At 35.6% G+C, this 13,189-nt stretch overlaps 1 protein-coding gene across 1 annotated transcript in view; it reads left to right on the top strand.

Annotated features, from left to right (window-relative positions):
* The window catches only part of FAF1 (Fas associated factor 1), a 163,031-nt gene that overhangs the window by 50,815 nt on the left and 99,027 nt on the right, over positions 1–13,189 (top strand). The gene's annotated exons all lie outside the window — the stretch shown is intronic.

Here is a 13,189-nt window from a genome sequence, read left to right as displayed (position 1 = left end):
ATTGAGTTATGCTAGAGTGATGACGAAAGGCAATTATTCAAATTACATTTTATCTTTACGTCCCTTGAAGCTCCCTCTGTCTTTTCTTCTTTGAACCAGCTCCATCTCCATTTTGGAGGCAGCTCTGCCATTGCTGGTTGCTATCGTAGTGCTGTAATTGTTTCTGCCTTGGTAGCCAAATGATTTTGTGTACGATGGACGTCACTGCTGTTCTGTAGAATGGCCAGCAAGGGGTGACATTGTAGAGAACTTTGTCAGAATTAAGTCCTATAGGAGCAAATAAGTCTGACTCTGGACCCTCTGAATTTAGAACAAGCAGTCCTTGCACATTTTTAAAACACCTTTCTAAACTCAAAAGTTGTTGTCTAATGCTCCATGGTTTTTCTAATGCCAGATGTTTTGAATGTTATTTTCTGTATAACCCACTGACTTCTGGAAACATAACAAACAATCCAGAAATGTGAATCTTCAGAATTCACATTACAAAATATTAAGATTAAATGTTTGCTTTTCAAATTAAATGTATGTTTGCTATTGGTCTGACACTTCTCTCAGGCTTTTAGGGTTGAACAGATTTTGTTGAAGTTTTTCATGTCACATGCTGACATTGTAGACAGAATTATTTCAAGTTCCGTAATATCAGCTATAGCAGCAATACAACAATGAATAATGACCATGCGTTGTTTTCATTGTGAATCCTATCATTCCTAAGATTTACATTTTGATCTTTCCCCTGCGTGAAAGCCTGTTTTCTGCTTTACCCTTTTAATCCTATTATAGTAAGTTCCGAGATTTTTCTTAAATATAAACAAACATACACAGTTGCATCAGCTTGTTTTTTGAGGGGCCAAGCTCGCACTATTTACAATTAAAAATAATTTGAATATTTACGGAGATAAATGATCGGAATATTTGTTCTTAATTTTAAAATGGTGAGATTCTAAAAGAAAACACATACATTACATATTGTCTGTTTAGTTTTTATCTACGCTGTATCAATTACTACTTTACTGGTGGGTCTTCCCTGGCTCAAAGGAACCGGAACGCTGTGACAGCGCCTGGGAATCTAGGCTGCCTTTACATGCACTGAGGTTTTCTTGTTTGTCGGTAATGACAGGTTACAGTCAACATGTTAACATATAAAGTCGACGTAATTTAAAAGTCAGTTATGATTTTCCCCATTAAACAACCAAAATCCAAAAAAACCCGCACCCTACCACCCTGTAATCAGCGTGAGCATCAAACCTTTCTTTGCCTTTCTGCCTTGTACGTATTACACCCAATGTAGCGTTTAAAATTATGAAGACAATTTCAGACGCTAAAATGAAAAGAGAACTCTGGACCTTCTTGTGCAGCTGGTGCTGAACAGGTGAACCAGTGCAGAGTCCTGTGGAAATCACTGGGGATTTGGCCGAGGTAAAAGGGTTGGTGAACATTTGTCTAATTATAGAAAACAAGCACTGTTTTGTATGTTAACTCCCTAATGGCTTTTTAATTTTTTTTTTTTTTTCGCTTTTAGCATGGAGTGAGCATTGTAACAAATGATTGATGAATCTAGTTACTCTGTGCAATTTGGAGGAACTGGTGATATCTTTCCTTCTCTCCCTTGTCTCTCTCCTCTCCAGGGACTGTTAGATCTTTTTTTCTTCACTCTCATGTTCACACTTTAACAAATTAATAGTTTACTTTCCTTCTGGTATATTTTTATAATCGTGAAAAAGCTCTATGCGAGTTGCAGTTGCCAACCACAAGAGGGCAGGAAGGACTATTCAATTATTCCCTAAAAATGCCATTCAGTGTTTTCAAATTAGCTTCTGGTATATTAACAAAAAGGAGTATAATGGCCAAGTTATTGTTTGATTTACAGATAATTGGCATATTGCAGGGAGGAGACTTAATTTCACCCTTTTAAATTAAACAGGGAGATTTAAAAAGACATAAAATATTCATTAATGTTCAGTGATTATAAAGCAGTGGCATATATTTATTCTACCTTTATTACTGTTTCGATGGGGAAAATACTGCAAATATTTCAGAAATCGACTTGGCCATACTGACAAGTTGAAATGTTTAAGCAGTGTTAATGCAATCTACTCACATGTTATATCCTATGCAGAAAGATTCAAAATGACTACATCAATTATTAAAAGAAATATTTAAAATTCTATAAATGTTCTACTGCTTGCCACAGTTGGGTGCAACTGTCTTTCCAGGGCTAGTTGTTTGGTTTGTTGTTGTTATTATTAATGCTGCCAATTTTAAAGGAATAGATGTTTTTTCCAAGTGTTTCAAAAAATCCCCCAAACCCCACACCAAAAACTCAACCCCTCCACCCTTTAAAAATTGTCCTAAATATTTTGCAATGAATTAAATGCGAAAACCAGGGAGCTGTGCTTTCCTAAAGTACTGTTGCTTCAGTTCAGTCATCTTTTTTGTTGTTTAGAATGCATGTTTAATAGTAAATGATATTTGTAGGGATTGCAATTTCAAATAAATCTTTCTGTTTAATGGGGCAACAGTCTGGCAGAAAATTCTCTGCGAGAAGCCTGAAGCAGTGGTGCTCTTCTCTGATTTCACTATTTCTTGCATATTAATTCAGTAGCTGAATTTGGATGGTACTTGAAAATTTTATGGTTTTTTTCCTAGGTTGTTTTTTTTTTTTTTAAATGCTTTATCTACATCCTCAACTGTTTACGTATTTAGATTTAATTTCTCAGTTTAAAAAACAGAAGTTACATTCAGTTATACTGATGTTGGATTATGAGCTTATAGGGAATCTTCAGCGATGAAATAAAAAAATTAAACCAAACTTGTCCAAAATTCTGGATATTTGATTTTTTTGTTGTTGTTGTTTGTTTTTGCGTTAGGCAGGGGAGTTAGTTGTTAATTTGGAAAGTTAATGATAACATGTTGGTCTAAATTGCAAATTAATCTATGTCACAGGTTTCTGACATCTGTTTGTTCTTGTAAAATTGCAGTATTAAATTAATTCTGGGCAGATACTGTTCTGGGAAAAATCATGATTACTTTTTTTCCATGCTCTGCATTTTAAAGTGGAAATTAGTAGCTTTTGTGCCAGTTTGGAGACTGTAAATTAATGTATTTCCAATGAATTATATGGTTAAATAAGGACAATTCTAACAAATTGACCTAATACTTAGAACACTAAAAGGAGTTTTCTGTCTGAATACTTGCTCTTTATTCTGCTGAGATAGTTTGCAGATGCTATCCGTAATTGGAGTGAGAGAATTTTTAAGTTTTGATTTGAGAAGCTATGTGCTAAATTATTACAAGGCATTGCCACATTCAACGTCATTTGTTCTCTCTTGATTCTTATGAACTTGTTCTCATTTAGAAATGAACGTTTCTACTACTTCTCATTTTTGCAAGTTGTAGTTATATTATTTGATGGAGACGAAGGACAGCCCTTTTCAAAGGGGGGAATATTTAAATATTTCATGCAAAGCAAGTTTGTCTTCTCCTCCTGGAGCAGACAAACTAATTTGTGAAAAACTTTTTGAATTTGAGCTCTTGTCACAATAGCACGCTTTGCACTTTTTGTTGTTCTAGTCAGTGACACAGGAAAAGAAGAACGTTACCAAACTGGATAACTCTGTTAAAAACAAGGAGTCTGCGTTTGTCTGTTTTTCTGGCACAGACTTTGAAGCCTTTTAGTGGTTCCCGTGTGCAGGATTAGATGTCTCCAGAGCACACAAGCTGTGGCTGCTGAAGGGTGGGCAAGTTAAATATGCAGATACCTCAGGCCTCTTGTAGATTGCTGATTTTATTTTGTAACTGCTGGAGATTCCAGTTGAGAATACTAGGGAAAGTGTGTACCGGGCACTGTAATTCCTAGTAAAACATAAAATCTGTGCAAACAATGCAAAGAGGACGGGTCCCTAAATACCGGCTGCCTGTGCGTGGCTGCAGCTGCTCTTTATTCCGTTCCTTTAGCCAATAACCTCAGCGGCGCTCGCTGCCGAGCATCCCTGTCACCTGTGATAGGTAATAGATTTGTTCTTTGTTCCCTACAGACTTACTGGCTAAGGTGGAATATAAAAAGCAATGTATCTAATAGCACTCCAGGCAGGAGGAGGAATGATTTGTGCATACAACTGCTTGGGCTGAGATAAGCTATAAATTCTCTGTTGACAGACTCTAATGACAGTTGAAGTCCTTTGTGCTGAATTTTTTAAAACTTTTTTGATAATCGAATGAGTGTGAAACAAGATACAAACCCGTCATTTATAAATATGCAAGCAGAAACCTTATTTAAAAGGCCTAAATAAATGTAACATATAAATATAGGTAAGCAGATGAATTACCTTCACCATGCAGAAAAATAATCCAGCTGAAGGTCTTGTACCTTTTTCAGATCTGATTTTTGTTATCCCTACAAAATATTTTCAAGCCAATTGTTGTTGAGCGAGATCATCCACGGTAAAGGTCAGACATTGGCATGGGGACACGAAATGTATATATAAATAATATTCTTCTTTTTAATGTTGTGGCTAAGTAATTAAAATAAAATACATTTGTCAGATATCAGAATATAGACATGTCCAAATATAGTACATACATTAACAGTTTCGGAAACAGTTGTGTTATATTTCGAGGTTTTTTACTTGCTTTAAAATTGTTAAAAACTATTCTTATGCTAATAAAAGTCAGTAACTAACACTTCTTGGTATTTAATAGGAAGTGCACAGACATTCTACACTATTGTTCAATTCTTCTCTTAATATCAGAGAAGCTAGTGAAATACATTGTTGTTACACTGATTGTACTCAAGACATATATTCTTTTTGTAAAATTTGGACATTTTGTTTGCTTTTTAAAGAAATCTGTCATGTAAAAATTATATTCAATTTATAGGGAGTCATAACAACAGTATACATAATTTAAACATCTATCACTGTGATAGCCTCCGTGTTCTACAGTGGTAAATGAGTACCAGCTAGCAAACTAGGTTTTTTCATTTTAAACAAGGACAGAAAATTATTTTCATGAAGCTAAATCAACTTCATTTTTTTTCTTCCTTTCTTTTAAAGAAAACCAACACGTTGCTAAACTAAAATGTATTTGCTGAAAGAAATCCTGATAAACTTTTTGTAAATGATCATGTTAGGAATTACATTAAAAGGAAGTTCCTTGGGAAATAAAGAGAAAATACCTTTCATGTACCTGTTCAAAAGTGATAGCTTTATTAGGCACTTAAAATATCTTAATATCTGACTGTAGAGATGTTTCGAAGATATCATACTGGTAAAAGTATATAACTATTATTCTTTTTATGCAACAGAAACAGCAAGAAGAGATAAAGCAAGGGCACCCTTTTACCTCTTTATTAATTATGAAACTTAATATATTCCTAACAGAATATGTTTCATAACCCGTAATTTGGTTTTGGTGGGTTTGGACGTGCATATCATTAAAGAAACGATCTTCAGTTATCAAAAACTAGTCAACATGGACATTTTTATATGCAAGAAAAGGCAGAGAGTAAATAATTGCACTGGTGACCAATACTGTAATAATCCTGTTTTACAATATGCACTTGACAGGTTGTAATAGTGCTAATTGAAGAGACTAATTCACACTTGCTTCATTCTATTCAAAGGCAAAATCAGCAGCTTGTTTTGCTTTTGACCAGATGGTCCTGATGAACACCTACTGTGCACTTTAAGTGCTTTACTAGAATTACAAAGGCTGGGGGCTGCGTCCGACTCAAAATGATTTGAGGAGAGAAAAAAACCTCACTGCTCAATGGATTTGGTGCAACTAAATTAATTCTAGTGGACCCATTACACATTGAGCCCCCTTTTCAAAGTGCTGAGCCTCCTCGTTTGTTCTGTAGCAATGAGAAAGTGAAAGGCAGATTACTGCAAACAGAAATAAAAAAAAGTGCTGTGAAAAGGAGAAAAGAGGCCTTGAAGCCTTTTCATATCATTTGGGTTTTTCAAGTGCGTTATTTTTGGGGAGGGTGGATGTATGAAAAGCCAATTGGAGTTTTTTTTGTTTTAAAGTGCGCTATTTAAGTACTATGAATATAAAAGCAAGAGCAACAGTTGACTGAGTTTACTGTGGTAAAGCTTTGTGTCCAAGGATGAATCAAATTCATTATAGTCAATGCTTTGTATTTTCATATGAATGTAGGGTTAGTTTCACAAGACTGTGTCTGTTTAGGATAATTATAATTTAATATTTTCCTTTCATAAAGTTATCACTGTAGATATCTAAAATTTGCTGAAAGCAAGGTTTTCTCTGGAATAAATTCAGAAGCACCCAGAGAGTTTAAAACTCCGAAGGAAGGCGTTTGATTTCCAAGGGAAGGCATGGCATGTCCCGCTAGCCTCCAAGCACAGATTATTATAACTAATTAGAAGTCACACATCTGTTAGCTTTCGATTTGTCAGCACTTGCACATTTGTATGTGTGTTTATGTCTCCCTTCGTCCTTTCTCTCGTTCTCTGTCTCTATTACACTCCATCCATAAGCGTAGTTGGATTTGAGAGAAACTCTCAAAGGATAAGGATCAATTTATTTGAATTTGAAAGTAATGAGGAGTCATTGTTATAATTTTGGTTATAGGTTCGGCTCCATAAATGCTCAGTCATGTGAGTTGTCCTTATTTTAGAAGTAATCATGTTGAATTGAATGGCTTTGCTCATGTAATTTAAGGATGCTAAGGATTTTGGGGATCAAGACCTAATTTAAAACCCTGAATTTTTTAAAAACGGCAATTAAAACCAACGCTTGCTCTTCTGATTTTGAATATTTGCTGTGTTTTACTTTCAGGGTGGAAAATTTTTATGCAAGGCTTTTATCATAGCGCTAGATATTATGAAGGTGTTAGCGTGAAATGACAAGAAAACCTAAGCAGCTTTATGAACATGTTAAACAGCTCTGTCCCCAGTTCCTGTGATATTTAAAGTGGGAAAGCAGTACTCTGTAGCTAAATAGCATAGCGCTGCTGTCTGTATAAATTGTATGTAGTTGATTCGTAATTGAAAAATGAAAGTTAGCATTTTTGCAATTAAAAAAGTTAATTTACATCTTGTAAATTAAAGTGTACTAGTGCATGGTTTAACCTTTCTCTCGTATGTTAACTATAATATGATCACTTATTGCATGATATACACTTATATTAAAAAAAAATCGTTGAATTGTTGATTTGTTTTCAGACAATGAAATTTGTATTTGTGCAAATTATAGTAGGCTCAGTGTTCTCTCATGTTTTCTCATCAAACAACCCAATTATACTTATAAATAGTGAGGTGCTAATGAACTGTTGTTCTGGAAAAGTTGTGGTGTGGTGTGTGGTGTGTGTTTTTTTTTTTTTTTTTTACTTGAGTAAGAAAGGAAACACTTCACAATTTTAGAGTGCTTGCTTGGTGAGAAAATATTTGAAAATATTGTACTTATGTAAATCATGTTGGTGGTATCACTTTTAACTACACAACAGAAGCTAATCTAAAAACCCCATCAGTTCATATGGAGCATAACTAGATTCTTGACATTGTAAATTGCTCACTTAATTGGGAACCGATGATTTTCTTTTATTCACTGAATTATAGAAGTTTTTTTTCAGTAAGAGTTTATATTTTGGTTTAAAGTTTGTTAGTGCATTTATTTAATAGAAAGAGGAAATTTTTTGGAGAGCATGAGAATATTTAATGTAGCAGTTGTGGAGATACGAGACTGAAATGGTCAACAGCATCTTAGCAGCAGTGTAATGATAGCGCTGGGCTGCCTCGTTTTGTAATTACTGTGCAAAGAAAATACTCGGTTGCAATTTCAAATGTGAATGAGCAACGTTTGTCTCTGTCCGGTCCACAAAGCCATTTCTTACAATTTTGGAGTTATATTCTTATGTCTGTGTGAAACATGAACTTGAAAAGTTTGGGTGCGGTTTTGTTTTGTTTTTTTAAAATGAAGAATCGTGGGCATAAATTGAAGAGCCTTGCACTCATTTAAAGGATAAAACAGCCTCATAATTACCCTTAAGGAACCCCTGTTACTGTTTTTAGAAAGGGTTATAGAAGCTCTCAGCAAACATTTGCAATAAGTGGCAAAATTTATGCCTTGCTTTGTGATAGTTGCGTGACCAGACAGTGGGGTATAGGATTGTTTTAAGGTTTTTACAGCTGCAGGCAAAAAGCATCTGTTCCTAGAAAAGCCTTCATTGTTTAATTTCGACACTGACTTTTCCATGCTGCTTGTACCAGTCTCTGGATTAGGTGCCACTAAGATAAAATTTGTTTTAAGTTGCTCCCAAACGCAGCTGTCACCATACATGGCCTTGCAGCTTAGGCAAAGTAGACATAATCAAAACAAGCATTTTTATATAAGGTCGTCTCGATAGACTGAAAAAAAACTCAGCAGGAATTTTGACAATACTGTATCTTGTGAGTAGCCAGGCCGTTAGCTTTTGTGTTTGTTTAATAATTCTTCTAGGGATCGCTAATGTGTATTACTGCCTCGGAAACAAGGAGAGGGATTTTTAAACTGCACCGCTTTTTCTTTTATATATACTTAATATTTTTTGATTGAATAGTTATTGTGGTATTAAATTACATATACTCCACGTGTATGTGTTTGTTTCTCTACAGTGAAATGGAATGATTTACAGAAATCAGGGAAAACTGCCATTTTTGGAAGAGCTTCCATTTCTTTCCTTCAAAGTTTTCAGTGAATTAAAAATGAAAGAGCATTTCATTTTATGTAGCCCAGACTTGTGTTAATTTCTACCCAGCTGGTCTAAAATGATTGATACAAAGCCAAATTTGTGACTGCCTGCATTACAAAGTCTGTAATTTGCTAATGAATTATGATAATAATCTTTCATCATACATGAAAGATTTAGACAAACAATTTACTAACTATATAGTTTGATCACAATTTTTGGGTTTGTACCAAGCCTCGAATCTACTTTATTTTTCCCTGCCTAGATTAGGAGACCAAAGTGAACTTATTCTTACCTTGTTTTGAAAGCAATAATGCTGGAAGACGTGCGGGGATGATGGTGGACAGCAGAAATGATACAAGCCTGTAGGGTAAAACTCCATTTTTAATGTGTATACAGGACAAACCACCCAGTTTCCTCCTAGAAAAACATCACCCCAGGCATGGCACGAGAGGTTGTTTGAGACTGCATCAACTGTTGGACATAGAAATAAATGAAAACAGGGGAGAGATGTTTCTCAACATCCTCTGGGTATGCTGGAGGCAAACTATCTAAAGCGTAGCTAGACAAAGCCATGGGAGCAAACTAAGTTTAAAAAGAAAGGGAAAAAAAACCCAAATCCTCCACAAGATCCTGTGAACCTGAGTGAAGTTTGTGGTTATCTGCACATCCTGTCAGCAACAGTTGATCTTGAACCTTCTGGGGACAATGTTCACAGTAGGACATGAGCACGTATGAAATCTGCTCATTTTTGGTCATCTCAGGGAGCGGATCATTAATTCACCTTCTGACCAAAGGTTACTGCCCAGTTCTGCAGGACTTGCCTCTGTATTGGATATTTTACTTTTCCAATAGTGAGCAACATGGGCAAAAGGAGAGGAGCTTTCTGTTCAGTGCCCTCTGACTTTCCTTCTGTTCTGCAAATAGCCTCCATCATTTTTCTGCTCCTCTTGAGCTCAGTTTAATGGATTTAAGTGGACATAATTTTGATGTCCATCGTAGAAAAACCCACAAGACCTAGTTCATATATCCATGGCTGCCATTATTGTTTGTGTTAAACTACTGATTTCAGGGGTTTTTCTGACTTTAGGTATTTCTCCTCAGACCACGAGTTACCTGAAACAGCTGGTTTCTCACCCCAAAACTGCACACGTATAACTGCCCAAACCAGAATCGCATTGAGATGCCTGTGGCTGCTATTATGTGGAGTGTTATTTGATTGGTACAAAGGTAGAAAAAATAAAGAAACTGGGAGTAAAGGCAAGAAAGTAGGACAACCAGCAGTATCAAGAAAGTGCCATCCAGAGCAAGGACCGGTAATGTGGCCTTGTGAAAAGATAAAATATATGTTCCAATATTGGGTACAGATAAGCAACAAAAGAAAAAAAAGCAAAGAGGAGTGCAAAGAGCAAGGATTTTTTTTTTTCTCCTATTTTTCTACAATTTGTCTATAAGGAAGAGAGAGCATCTTCCTGCAAATCTGTACTTATAAAATGGGAGTAATTCGCAGTGCCTGGTATCACACAGCATATATACCTTACTCACACAGCAGTACATACCTTACTCCAACCCAAAAAAGGGAAATGGAGAAAAGGAATAATGAATCCTAAGAACTGACATAATTTCTGCCATTTCATTCACAGCATCAGGGCAAAATGCAGCATCCCAAGTATCTCTGCAGTTTCTTACAGGAGAAACAGGAAGACAAAGGCTTTATATTTTTCTCAAATTTATTTTACTCATTTCTGATGACAGGCTACCTTTTATTGAACTCGGCAACTCTACAACAGTTAGTCTTACTTATGAAACATTGTGAGCTATGTTTGTGTCCCATTATTAGTTTCTTTGTAACCGTAAGCTGAATTTCAGTTCAACATTCCCCTCTGTATCCTGCATAAACTCCTGTTTGCACTTACACAAAATGTTCCTCTTTTTAGAAGGACTTATTCCTGAATAATTCAAAAGTAGGGAGTGTAAGATGTGCTTAGATGAATCTGGGGAGTGTTTTGTATGTTGACAGTTTCACTGATAACTAACAGTCCCTTTCACCTACTCTGCTTAAAAGGTCTTGGCTCTTTTTGTATTCTATGCGTTGACATTGGGCTGGCAGAGAAAAGACCAGACTGCAGCTGAGAACTATGGCCACAGAGCAGCCTAGGCCAGGACTAAGGCAAACAAAACGGAGGAGCTCTGACCTTCACAAAAAGCAGCAACAGAACAGTGATGATGATACTTTTTTTTGTAGTACAAAACAGAAAAGTGAAACTTCTCTCCCTGATACAAAAGGTAAAATGTCAAGTCAGGCAGGTCCAGGTTAATGTTTCAAGGTTAGGTCTTACAAGGCCAACAAAAAATCTGGAAGTTCTCTAGAGCATTCTGTGAGGTCTGGGTGGGGCGAAAGTTTCTTTTTTGATGAACTAAGTGTGGTGGACTGAGATGAAGCTTGAATTGCCGTGGAGAAGTCTTTACTCTCCTCCTTAAATCTTTCCCAGAGCACGGAGTTGTAGTTCACAGCTCTGTCTGCATTAGCATGCAAGATAGTGCCATAGGAGGTCTCTGTAGAAAACCAGTTGGTGGTGAGGATCTGACATCCACGCTGGTTATTTTTCTGGCATTTATAGTCTGGTCTGGTGGATTTAATGCTTCTTAGTAATTGTCATTTTAAAGTGGTGCATCTTCTGTTTTAATTTGATCCTAATGGTGTTTGGTTTGCATGCTCTGAGATCGCTCTGTCACACAAGCTTAAGTACAGTAAGTCAGACAAGGGGGAGACTTGACAGACCAGTGGTGCATTTGTGAAGAACTAATGGAATTCCATCTACAAGGACTGAGTCTGCATCAGTCCTTTGGTGCAAAACAGAATTTTCAAATGTTACACCGTTGGGAAACCTCCTCCATTGTAGCAAAAACGCTATCATTTTTTTTAAATAGTTTTATAAACAGAGGTGGTCAAATTCTCCTCAAATGGGAACAAATATATGAAAAATTAAGTGAAAAGTGCACCTCCTGTGTGTGTTTTAGCTCACTGCGGAGTAGTTGTGCAAAGAATCAACATGAGCAGCAAGACAAACCTTTTGAATGCCCCAAAGGGTGTAGTTTTTCCTTTAGAGGAGTATGTTAGCATTTTGTTTCATTCCATTTTTTTTCTTAAGATGAGTTTGAAGTGAGAAACAATAAAACTCGGAGGTTAAATGTTTCTTCTGAAACATAAATGCGAACTGTTTGAAGTAGAGAATAATTTGAGCATGTAGTCTGAAATCAGCATCTGTCATCTCAAGATACTAATATCAGAACAGAACTGCAAATCCAATTTCACTACTTATTTGTGTCTTTTGCCTTGTGTCTGTTTATAGCTCAGATCTAAGGTCATTAGGTTTTGACTTCCAAAATCTGACAATCACCCATTTATATTTTCTCCCCTGTAGGTCATTTTGCTTGTTTAGTAAACCATGTCTTTTTATCTTTTTTTTTTTTTTTCCCCCTCCTCTTTATAAGAATTTGTTTTCCTCTGTTTCTTTTTTCTGTTCTTCCACACACTTTTTCTTTTTCACTGCTTTCTCATTCCTGCTTTCCATCTTCTGGTTAATTGACTCTTGCAGTTTTTAATGAAAAACTTGTAAGAATTTCTTCATTGCTTCATGTTTAAAAAAAAAAATCAATATGGCTTATCTGGCTTAACTTTTCTAAATACTATTTTCTCCTTACAGTGCAGAAAAACATACTGTAAATCAGAAACTTTAAATTATTATGCTCTTTATACTTATTTTCTGCAATACAGAGTGCTAAGTATGTTGAATTACACTTGAGAACTGTCCCCGTGTGAGGGAATTATTGACTACAGTGCTTGCGTGTTAGCTTTTTAAACAGAGACTGAATTTTCACAGCTTACTATATGAATATCAAATGATTTTTTTTTTCTGTCAATTAAATTGTTATTCTTGATGTTAACTTCCATAGTTCAATAAAATTACACTTTCCTAGGATTTAGAAAAGAAGTGGTTTTACATTTTTGGTGACCTTTTGTAGGTGTATATTTTATACACTGAATTTGCATAACTATGAGTATCCTTGTGGTTCAGAGGAGGAGCTGTTAATACGGATCTGTAAAACAGTTGTTTTATTAACATCGTCACAGGGAAAAAACAGACAGAATAACGGAATATGTAAATGCTATAACTTGTCAAATACCCATTGATGCAGTATAGCTGAGCAAACTGTTTCACTGTGTGCATATACAGTAGGTCTTTCTCTCCAAATTAATATTTGCATTTGAAATACGCATGTAGTGTAAATGCAGGAGAAGTATATAACAATTAATAATATTTTGTGGTTTGTGTTTACATAATATGTGCTCTGCGTTTTAATTCTTAATGTTATCTGGTTCTTTAATAATCTTGAATTAGTGTTCCAAATGTATTGATTCAGAGGGGTTTATTACTTAGTTATTAAGGTTTGATAGACATTTATATCCTTGAAACAGGTTCGGTTTGGTCAGTAGTTGGC

Source organism: Caloenas nicobarica, chromosome Z (genome assembly GCF_036013445.1).
Source record: "Caloenas nicobarica isolate bCalNic1 chromosome Z, bCalNic1.hap1, whole genome shotgun sequence".
Lineage (NCBI taxonomy): Eukaryota > Metazoa > Chordata > Aves > Columbiformes > Columbidae > Caloenas > Caloenas nicobarica.
Note: the sequence above shows the minus strand (reverse complement) of the source record. Positions and strands in the feature narration are given on the sequence as shown.